Consider the following 12,110-nt stretch of genomic DNA (forward strand, 5'->3'; position numbering starts at 1 on the left):
CCCTGACACAAGGCAGGATGGTTCCATGGATTCATGTTGTTCACACTAAATTCTTATCCTACCAAATGCAGGTTGCAGCTGAAATTGAATTTTATCAGAACAGGCCATTTTTTTCAGCTTGTCACAGTAATGCAGGATCACAGGTACGCCTTATTCCCTGTGAATCCTGTGCATGGGTGAAGGCAATCTGAATCTAGCACAGGAATAGTAGACCTCTTCACTAACCCTGGAAACTACTAGAAGTAATTATAGAATGAAAAACATTGAATGCCTACTTGGGAAAAATGCAGACCATTTTATTATTTATTTTATTTCAATAAAATCTTAGGAATATAACTTGGTGTACCTAATACAGTGGCCAATTAGTGAATATTTTTTATATGAATGTTAAGTTTCCCTGATAATCACTGCTTCATGGTTTATTGGGGATTTAATGGATAATGGCTCTATTCTACAAATAAAATATTGAAAATGGTTCCTAAGGCATTTCAAATAAACTGTGGTCCAGAAAACTCTAGTATAAACTGTATTGAAAGAAACACTAAAGATTACAGTTTAAAATGAACATGTATAAATGAAAATTATTCCTGAAGCAGTCATTCTTTCCAGATAGACCTTTCTAAATTGTAGTTGAGACAAAATTTGTCCATCAACAAGTGTAAATGTGCTGGAGAGCATAAAAGGAAACAATCACAAATCCAATACCAACCTCTGATAGGGAGCTTAGGCTCATTGATGATTCTATTCAACACATACACTTTCTGCTTGGCCAAAAAGAGCCGCAGATAACTGACTGACCACTTTGTTCATCTGAATATTTGATAGGTCCACTGATTGTCTGGTTAAAGTCAATGAAAGTGAAATTAGAATACCATGAGCCAGATAATTTTGTTCAACTAAAAAGTGGCTGGTGTCAGCAGTGATCAAATGCACAACATAAATGTCGGTTCCAGTCATACTGAGAGGAGTGAAACCTAGCAGAGTTTAGATTTAGGTCCATCAATCCTCATCCTTCTGTTGTTTGCATCATCTGCTTCACTGTATTATTTCAGGTACTTCACTGCAAGTGAAGTGCATCGAATTTTACACTGTCAGTGTAAATAAAATACCATGTATGCTACTTTGTCTACAACTGGATAAACCACAAACCTTTCTTATCTCTTGCTCTGTCCTTGAGTCTGTAACAGTCTGTCTTTAAACATAAGAAATTGCACATGAAAATAATCCCTCAGACCCAGGAGCAGCACACACTGAGCAGGAGGGGATTATTGATTCCATGTCATGAATAGGTAATGGTGGGAAAGCATCTCACTCCAAAAACAAAACCATTTTTCCTCTCTAGATGAAGTCAGTGTAGTGTTGTCAGGCTTGGTCATTTCTATACAGACAACAGACTTGACAGGATGTGTAATGGACTTCCAGCTTCTCAAACACAGTGAAACTCTCGTAATGACATACCTGGCAGAGGGCTTTAATTTGGATCCAGACCTTCTTGCTTCAGCATATTTTCTTGTCAAATAATCATTCTCTGGTGATGGATGATTATAGTTTCAACAGGATTCATTTTTCAGGGCCACATAAAACAGTTCAGAGCATTTGCTAAACATAAAGGAACCTGCCTCCCTTTTCTTCTTTTGAGGAAAAATGCGTGACTAGATACCTTTTAAAAGAAAGGATTGCAAATTATATCTCTTCTGCAATACATTCAGGGGTTTTGCTGCCACATTACTTGGTCTGCTGTGACCAGTAGCTCAAAGTGTTATTAATGTCAGCATACTAAAGATATATATTTGCTGTGTTACTGAAACAGTCGGATTGCTGACTATATAATATGACATTTCTCTACAGCTGTGTAGCAAATTTTCACCTTTTCAATCGAGGGAATTTTGCCATTGGGATAATTGATGTTGTTGAATGTTTTAAACAATATGGTGCAACAATATGGTACAACATGGTAAATGCCAGCTAATTCCCTGTAAGCAAATCAAGCATGGCAGTTTTATTATGGAAAATTAAGCATTGTTATTTAATTTTAACACCTGCACTTGGTAGAATTATTTTGCTTTGGTTCGTCATTTGGTTTGTATGGGTTGTGACTGATCATAACACTACAAATTATTTGCAAGGAAAACACAAAAAAATGCTTTTGGCAACAAAAATCGTAGTTCAATTTACAGCAAAACATATGTAACTTTTGCTAAACAGTGTGGCAATTACAAGATAAAAATACTGAAACAAAGGAAAATGTTAGAATAAGCAATCCATGTTTAGCCAATGTACTAAGTGTACAGAAGTTAGCTGTAGGTAGATAGCAGCTCTGTATGCAGAGTGTGTTTTGTGTAACAGCTTAGCCTCTAACTTATGAAAAAGGTTACCAGGTACTGCAGATCTTTTAATTATTTTCCTCCAGAACTCTTTGTGTCTACATTGATGTAGTGGAGTCACTCACATCTTTACATTGACTATATATGACTAAACACTACATTTTAACATACTAAAATATTTGAATGGTTTTATCAAAAAAGTAAAACAAGAAGTAAACACACTTTACCTCACCAGGAGCCATGCTTGTTGTGTATTGCATCTGGTACCACTGAAACCCCCAGGAACAGCCAAAGCTTAAACTATTCAATTGATAATAATTAATGTGGAGCAGTCACAAACCATTAAAGCCCAAACATAAACCAAAACAAGTCCTGTCTTCCTGGTACTGTTGTTAAAATAAAAATAATATTGCTCCATTTTTCACAATTATAACTGCCATTCTTGTTTTTATTTAAAGGAAATGAGCACTTCATTTTGCTGACATTTTCTCTTGTTATTGTAATATTGTTTGAAGTGTCACGTTCAATGACATAAACCCAAGTAAACATTACTTGAATCTGCTAAAATATGACCCTGTTCAGTGACATAATTTGACTGATTTGATATATTTTAATATACGCTTCTTAAGCCTGAATACCATATTAAATCTTTTTTTTCTCTTGTGTAAAGCAATTTAAATTATCTGAAGACAAACTGTGCAAAGACATGTGTGTCACAGCAAAGTGACTGAATCTAATGCCTTGTGACAACAGCAACACATGGTCGTTTTATCCTAAATATGTCCTCTCTCTGACTTCAGGGCTTTCCAGGGGCACGCCTATGGCGCAGCCAACTCCCTAAAAGCCACGTACATCTTCAGCCATCATTCTGTTTGCACTCTTAGCTTGTTGTTGTTGTTCTTGTTGTTGGCCATTTTAGAGCCTGCTGCGTGTGTTGAGTGTTGTGCAAAATTTCTCTGAGAGTGCATTTTGTCCTGATGGCTCCAGCAGGGTGCGGGGGCAATGAAGGTGTTTCTGCTTGTTTTCCCCCTTCTCCATCTCTAAGGGCCGCCACAGTGTCACATACTGTCTCTAATTAAGGCACAAGAGGGTGCTGGGTTGATGTTTGCAAGAGGAGAAGCAACACAAAATGGGTCTCTCTTTTTTACCTTTAGCACTCTGCTTCACATTCCTGCAGCTCCACATATTCACACCTCCAGGCTTCCTGGTAATACACAGTCTTATTAGGATTTTGGTAGCTGGTGGGGTAAGTGCTAGGGGTTAACAGAGGTATACGCAGGTATACAGAGTATACCCACTTATCTTTCAGTTGGCACTGGGTATACCCACTTCTTAATCCCCTCTGGAGTGCATCATTCTGCAGTGTAGCAGTAGTAGTAGTGTTCTTCAAGTGAAATGTTTTTTCCTGGATGGCGAACTCATGACATAGTTGTCCGATTAAGTTTCATGAGTTGTTAAATGATAAATTGATAAATGTATAATTATGTAGTTGTCTCACCCTTCTGTGGGCCAGTATTGATTGCAAAATCTGCATCTCTTCTGTGGAAAATGTTTCATAATCATCCTTACATCCTGAAGTTAAGCAGGAGAAGTTAAGGGACAATGTGCAAATACTACTGGCCCATTTTTGGGTGGGCTAAATATGCAAGAGTAGTGTTACATGTCACTGTTTGTAACACACAGCATTTATCCTTTGCTGGACAGGCCGCTTAAAGAAAATTGGGGGCATAAAGTAGTATACCTACCTCTCCAAGCACGACTACACCATGCGGGTTAAGTGCTCTACCTTCAGTCTGTGATAGCTATTAGGCCAGAATGTATGTGTTATTCACTTCCCCCACCTACATTTTAAAAGCGGGGATGAGAATTGGAACTTGTGACCGTACCGTTGCAACTAACTTTTATGACCTTTACATCACCCAGGGGTGCAGGATGTATGTGTACATTATCTCTATATTGCAAAGCCTCCTGATATTGCCTCAGCTTAGTTACAATTCACCATTCCAATAAACTTTATCTATAACTGTATGACTTATTAATGAAATAAAACAGTGGTGTGATGTCACTGGATGTTGTTTGTTGTAAAGGCACAGAGAGCAATATCACTAAATGAAAGAAGAGTAGGAGAGAAAAAAAGTGAAGCAATATTGTACGAGCTCCAGGCCTCAGGCACTTAATACTGGTGGGTGAATTTGGTTGCCAGGGCAACAGAGCATCCAGCATTGCAGAAGTGCTTAAATACGTTTTTTATGAGATTGTATAAAATGGGGAAAAGAAGGTGAACGGAGAGCAGTGGTGTCACAGTGTTCTTGCATAACTGCAGGAGTGCCACGACAAGCGTGGCAGCAAGTGAACACGGCGGTTCTTATATCTCCCTACTTCGGATGGTCACTGTGGCGGTGTGTTGTCAATTATAACAGGATCATTTCATAATCCACCAAAAAATAAATAGCCCAAAGGCAATGTAAGCAGGAGGTAATCGTAGAAAATCCCCCATGTTAATAGCAAGTGGAAAAAAAATCTAATTGGCTGTTATGTTTGTCTGATATCCTAACTGGTATGCATGCTGGAAGTGTAAAGGGAATGGATCCTGTGTTGACACATGGAATATACTTAAAGCTACACTACAATACAATTATTCCCAGGCAAGTTTTTTTCTTCCATCATGCACTGTCTTGAATAATTTCCCAGCTTCAAAAGTACATCAAAAGCCTTGGTGGCTGCAACTTAAATCTCACAGTTGGCTGGCCATCAAATTGTGTGCATCAATGATGATGATAATGCCGGGTAATAATGGTTGTAATGCATGTCAAAGAGGAAATGCGGGCGACATTTCGACATCAAAGAAGGCAGCTCCAGCAGTTTGCAACAGGCTGAGAGAACAAGGATGAAAGAAAAAGTTGCAGGCCTCTCTTTGCTGACAGCCTATCAAATCTCTAATTTCCAATCTCCGTGCTCTTATAGGGAGCCAAACACAGTTGTCAGATGGCTTCTAGGTCAGTGGCAAAATGTTTTGGTTCACCATCCAAGAGTCTCTCATATGATCCCAAAAACTGCGTTGCTCAGTGAAAGCTTTATTCAACTGCTGGATGATCAGAGAATCCATTTCCAGCTTGCATCCAGCTCAGATCACCTCCAGTATCGGGAGCACTCAGCCAATAAGTTGCAATAGGGATCTGAAGATGTTTCCCAGTGGCAAAGATAAAACTACTAATCCTTTTGCTCACAAAATAAACTGAAATTGCTACTCGATGCCGAAGGATAAGTATTATGTATCTAGAGTGAGTGATCTACTTCAGGCTGGCTGAAGCCATATGGTGTTCCACGGGGTCCATCCTTCACTTTCACAATTCAGGAAGAGGTGCCCAGGGCTGGGATAAGTAGCTGGAAGGCTCCCCGGTGTCTGTACTCTCTAGGTGAATGGTAGCGCCTCTGAGTAGCTTGTCCCACTAATTACACAAAACCCACCCCCACACCCACCCACTGCTGTCCTATGTTTTCAGATCACACCTCTTTATTGCTGCCCTCTGTCCTCTCCTGTCCTGATTCTTTTCCTTCTGTCCTGATTTGATCTCCCAGAGGCCATGGCCATGACATGGCCAGTGTGCTACATAATGAATTTTCTTCTCTTAGCCCTGTTCTTCCCTTTTCCTCCTTTACAACCACTCCCACTGGGATTCCCACTCACCTATTGTGCTAAATACATTCAGAAGTTTTTGGCTAACCCAGCTAACCTTCTTTTAAAATCCAGCCTTTTGTGCATCAGTTGTCTCTAAATCCTTCACATGCAATAACTCAGTACCATGATCTTGGGACTGTAATATTATATATTATATATGAACCATTTATTCATATATACCTTGTATGAAGAGAGCTGTGTTTCATTCTACAAAATGCATTTGCTAAAGCAAATTAGTGGTATATGAACTTTATTTTTTTGGTTTGAAGTTTTACCACATATTTCTCTAAAGTTACTGGAACTTCGGAAGGCATGCCTGAGAAAAGAAGATCAGAGATCCACCACATTCACCTGTCCTCATCAAAGATTGTGTACAATCACATTGTCTCCTTTTTGAGGATTTTTACAATTTTACAACTAAACTTAACAATTAAAAATCAGTGTTTGACGGATCATCATAAGGCCAATACAACCTAAGAACTGACTTTGTGGAATATCTATTATATAATGTGTCTACACTATATGCAACACTGATGTGACTGATCCACCAAATGTCCCGTTCCTGTTACACTGTTATATATTTTTCCTTTCTCCATTTAGATGGCTATACTGTCAAACAAAAACGTTTGACAGTGTTTTTGTCTTCTTGTAAAAATTAAGAAGAAGCTGACATTTTTTATCCATCTAAATTCTGAAAAGTCCCAGATAACATATATTTAACTTATATTTCATGGAAAACCCAAACATATAGCAGTTTTCATGATGAGAAACTAAGTTGTTCAATTTTTGTAGCCATACTGACTTTGTGTTCCCACCTCTTCCTGGATTTCCTCTTTGGCTACAGCCTGTTAGCACATGATGGACGACAGGGAAACGCTGTACCAGGCTAATGATACAGTGTGTGCCTGGATTCCATTAGTAACAGCGTGCTTTGGTTTTTATCATTGGATCACGAGTTGTGTTTACCAATAACTGGTGGCCATCTCAAGGTAAATATTAACAGTAAGTGCTCACATGATACTTTCTGACTTCACTGTTGACTGATAAAAAATGTAATTACTCATAATGGATCATGGTGCAGTCAGGGCCCAAAAGGATACACTGTCCTGTTTGGCCAAAGAAGGCTGCATTCAAAGCCTTTGTAATGGGCCAAGCCTTGTGTATTCAGTCTTGAAAAGTGTACTTTATGGGTGCAGCCATAGTTTGCGCACATCTTTAGTGGAGACATAACCTTAATTTTGATACATATTATCATGTTCTGACCTAGTTCACACCTGAAAACAAAACTAGATCGGCCGATCCTGCAAATCCAGTTATGAAAAGTCATAACGATATAAACAGTTTTTCTCATATAACTTTTTTTATCTTAATATGAAGGAGTAAAAAAAGCTTGTGAAGTTCTGGTATATTGAACCAGTTTACTGTAATAGATTTTGGCAAATGCAGTGTTGGTGCCTGAGGGAGAACAGAACATCAGACAAATGATATATCAGACCTAGGAGAGATAAGTGTTTGAAAAGTTTTTGAAAAGTTCAGATTCACTGATATATTGCTTACTCTTTGGCTTTGCACTAGTTTCAAAACAACATTTATCTTAAACCAGGCTCAGACATACAGTATGTCCAACTCTGCCATGAAGTCATCATAGTGAAACATACATTTTCAGGCCACTCCAGAGTAATAATAAGATCATGACTGAAAATCCAACCCAGTGGCAGGCATTAAGAATTATATAGAAAAAGCTCTCACTGATGGTCCAGAACCGGTCTGTGTGGAATTGATGATGCAGGATGACACCACCAAAACTGTCCAATGAGTGACATGTCTGTCTAAAACTACATTATTGGCCCAATACACATTTTTGCCAGAAGACCATTTTTAAAACAAAATATGATGAACCTAATAATGAAATTACGCACTGTGTTGTATACAGCTTGTTCATATATTTTGTAATCTTTAGTATCCTCATGAAGCTTGACTGGGTATGTGTGTTTTGACACTGTATTATTGGTCGGTCATCCATATCTCCATGGCCCAGAGTTTTAGCAGTACGACCACGGATTTGTCAGTCATCTCTCTGTCAGATAAAATGATGTTAACTTTTTTTCATTCCCCCAAAAGGGAGATCTGATGACAAGAGCGGCTGTGCTTGAGTATTCTCCAGCACTCGTCGCTAAGATACATCCACTGTTCTCTCGCTGGCCGCTTGGTGAAAAAAAAAACTTCTTAATACATCCCCAGATGTCAGAAGTACTCTTCTTTCCAACGGAGAGTCTGTCTACCTCGCAGGCGACCGCAATTCAAAGAGCGATGCGCTTTTAGAATGATAATCACCTCACAGTAGATTTTTGTGACACCCTGTGGCCTGATGGATGAGCTATCGCATCAGAAAGATGACAGATGTTTTCTGAATTAACACATTCACCCCCAAAAAATCCCCTGCTGTCTCAAAGTCCAGCATACAAGTGTGATTTGTTGTCAAAGGGGACAGCCAGAGTGACTTTTTTCTTTTCAAGTGTCTTTTTAATCAACTGCCACAAAGGAAACCCTGCTGTCAGTTGACAAGAGGAAAGAAGAGGGGGAAAGGCTGAGTGTCAGATTTGAATCCCTCACTGACATTGATTTAATTGAGATCTCTGTGAGGGGAACCTGAAATTATGAGGTTCACATCAATCTCAGGCTTTAGATTTGGGGTTTCAAAGAAAATTAATGGCACATATAGAGGATTACCACCATGAATAACAATGATAATGTGATTTAAGGATTAATTAGTATCTTTTAGCAATGCGGGGTCACAGAGAGAAATGTCACTGTTAAGCAAAGCCACTCAGATATCTTAATGAACAGCTGCCCTGCAACTATGAACTGACCTATACAATCATTTATTTTAAAGCAGCATCAGGAAAAATATGGCCAATTAACTAACCTCATAATCATTTGATAAAGTAAGATCCTGAAGACCCACCCTTCCTGAGAAACTCAGAACTGTTTGTACATCATCAAGGTTGTTATACACGAGCATGCTGTGTGCAGGTTATTGACATCCTGTGATTTTATTTCTGTTTTTTCAAAGCTGCATTGATTTTTTTGTTTTTGGCAGTTGAGAGGAAAGGAACGTAATACCGCTTCATTCACACATCTTCAGTTCAATCATTACCTGATGTTTAAAAAGTTCAAGTAAATATGTTCACCTTCTTACGGCTTGTTCACACCGCCCATGTCTGCATGTATTGCTTGCATAAATCGGCATTATAAGGATTGAATATTTTGAGTGGATGTGATCGATATTTGCTCCAGATATTTCTATCTTAACCAAACTGGTGGACCAACCAACACATAACTGACCAACCATAATTACAATTGTTATAATCACACTTCTAGCGTGTATAAAAAAGCGTAGCTTAGCATAACATAGCTTTCATTTGTTTACAATACATATTGTGATATGTTGTGTCACAAACATCAAGCGTATTCTGCTTTTGTCTTTGCCACCATGACAGCATATGAGCCCTGACCTCTGAACATAGGTACAGTTAATGTCCTGTTTCAGCCTACAGACATTGTGTGTTGACTAGCTGCTGTACGTTTCCATTACTGTAATTAATTATTGAATATAAAAGAAGAGACAATGTGCATTAAGCAGTAGTCATATACGTGACATTACTACGTTTGGAAAAAGGTACTTAAAGCAGTCTAGTGCATATTTCAGGCCCTAATGTGAGGCCTGTTGTAGGTTTCAGGTTTCTCTTGTAGGATCAAAGGTTTCAGTATTTTTGTCAAACAATATTTCCAACGGGCTGTCCAGCTCACAGTCCAGCTGATCTAGTCTTGTTTTATTGAATCTCTACTAGTCTGGGTTCCCTTTTTCAGCAAACCTTGCTTGTTTACTGTAGTTCTTGGATACCCACCCTGTTGTATTATAAAACAATGACACTGTTAAGTGCAGAACGTTTACTTGAAAGCATGGAAAGGGAGTCTCTGAGTGCCTTGAGCTGTCAACATACAACATTATGGTGCAGCTTTAAAACTGTAATAATCAGTGGAAGGTCTATGCTGGGCAAAGATGACACCTGTAAGTACAACTTTGCCTCAGATTCATCCCACAGTGCACAGTAACAGTAAAACTAATACAACTGAAATGAAGGTTAGTGCCAAAATATGTAGAGCAACATGTTGAACCTATGCAGGGAGAGAGACATCGTCAGATATTCTTTCCTTGCTTCATTTTCTACGTCAGAAACTCCAAACCTTCTCTTTAAATTTAACAAATATGTTTCAGACGTTGGCTGATGTTGAGTTAACCTTTTCAATTACTTGCTCAGCAGGTTATAAGGAGACAAAGTCCGAAGACTTTGTTGGTGTAAGCCGATTTTCTCCTTTGTTTCAATTATAATTGAGTCTCATCGAGCCACTGATTGGATCCTGATAGGACTCTGCCATCATCTGATTGCTTGCCAGCTGTAATTTCTTTTTTTAATCTAATTAAATCAATTGGCAATGTTAAAGAGATTTATTACTACTAAGTCTTTTTAGCAATTCCACTGAGCTTGGGCATCTATTCATCATAATCTGGACCCTTAAGTAAATTATTATGGTACAATAATATTATGTTTAATTACAAAAAATTGGTTACATTTAATTATTCCATGCTTTATTGTGCGTCTACAAGAATAAGAATTATTTGAAGGCCTTAAATGAAATCTTAGATCATTTTTGTGTTATTATTCAAGAACAAATAGTTGTTCAGACCTTAAAAGCAGACTGATTATAAAAGATTTAAAACAGTCTTGAAATGGCATTATCTATTGTTTGTTTAATCAACTTTTAAAGCCAGATTGGAGATCAGCAGCTGAATCCTGTGACTCTCAACTGTGCTGACAGCCCTCAAAATGGAGGTTAAATTGGCAGGCAAACTCACTTATGATGCCCTGAAACACAAAAACAATCACTTCATTTGTCACGCTTAAATTCCTGTGGAACGATACTTCAAATTCCCAAGACATACAGTCTGTACATCAGAAACTCATTACACGCTGATTACCAGGCAATTAGACAGCAGAGAGCATGTGAGCCAGTTCAACAGATATGTGACACCCCTTGTTATGCTAAATAATAAGATAAAAGACTGGGGTTTTGGCTCTGTTCACTGAAGTATGCTTATTTATTGCTGTCATTATAATGTGCCCTCACACTTTAAAATGCTCTCTGGATGTAAGAGTATTGTGGGCTGAAGTTAGACTGCAATATTAGTTTGCTGAGTTATACCAAAATTAAACTTTTATTAAAAGTCAGATATCAGCCAGACAGTGTTGTCTTTCATATGGTTTGTTTCATTTCACTGGCTATTGGAAGCTCTAAAAAATAATGTATTTTAATGAAGCATATTTTGGGGATTTCCAGCATAAATACATGGATTCTGTGACTATTTATGTTTGAAGTAATACTAATTTTCTTTCAATTGCCAGGAAGTTTGAGTATTATATTGTTGGTGTGGACCTCTAAATATGAGGGTTATATAAGGGTATATAAGAATTGGGGTTTTTGAGTATTGGGCATTGTGCACTTTTCAGGCCACAAGAGTGCCAGGGCCTGCCAACAGGATGTACTGGTATTCGAGTGGAAGTAAATCAATTTACATCTTCATTATTTCCAACAGTATTCAGTTTTTACTTTACTTTCAGACTGCTTTAAAAAACAAAAGTGGGTGCCGTGGGGGCATGTGTTTTCAGGTAGCCAAAGTGAGATGATAAAATAAGACTCAGAAGACTAAAGCAAATTTGAATAGGCCATATGAGATCTAAATAATCACGGTTTGTAGGAGAGTTTGCAACTCTGGAAAATTATGGTATAATTGACGAAAAAAAGGGATTTGAGAGAACTGAAAAAAAAATTCGAGGAGGTCGGGGTTGGAACTGGACTGACAACACCCATGAATCTCTAACAAGAAAGGAGCAAGATTCGCCTCCACCTAACTGAGGAGACTGAGGCTCCCTGACAATGTGGTGCTTCAGCATCCTTGCCTATGCGTGGTCTGCTGGAGAGGGGCCCCGCCCAGAATGGACAGGGACAGGAAGAGAACTCAAAAACGAATCAGGAGAGCAAGCTCG

The sequence above is a fragment of the Morone saxatilis genome, unplaced genomic scaffold, assembly GCF_004916995.1.
Source record: "Morone saxatilis isolate NCDOM2014 unplaced genomic scaffold, NCSU_SB_2.0 Contig15, whole genome shotgun sequence".
NCBI lineage: Eukaryota > Metazoa > Chordata > Actinopteri > Moronidae > Morone > Morone saxatilis.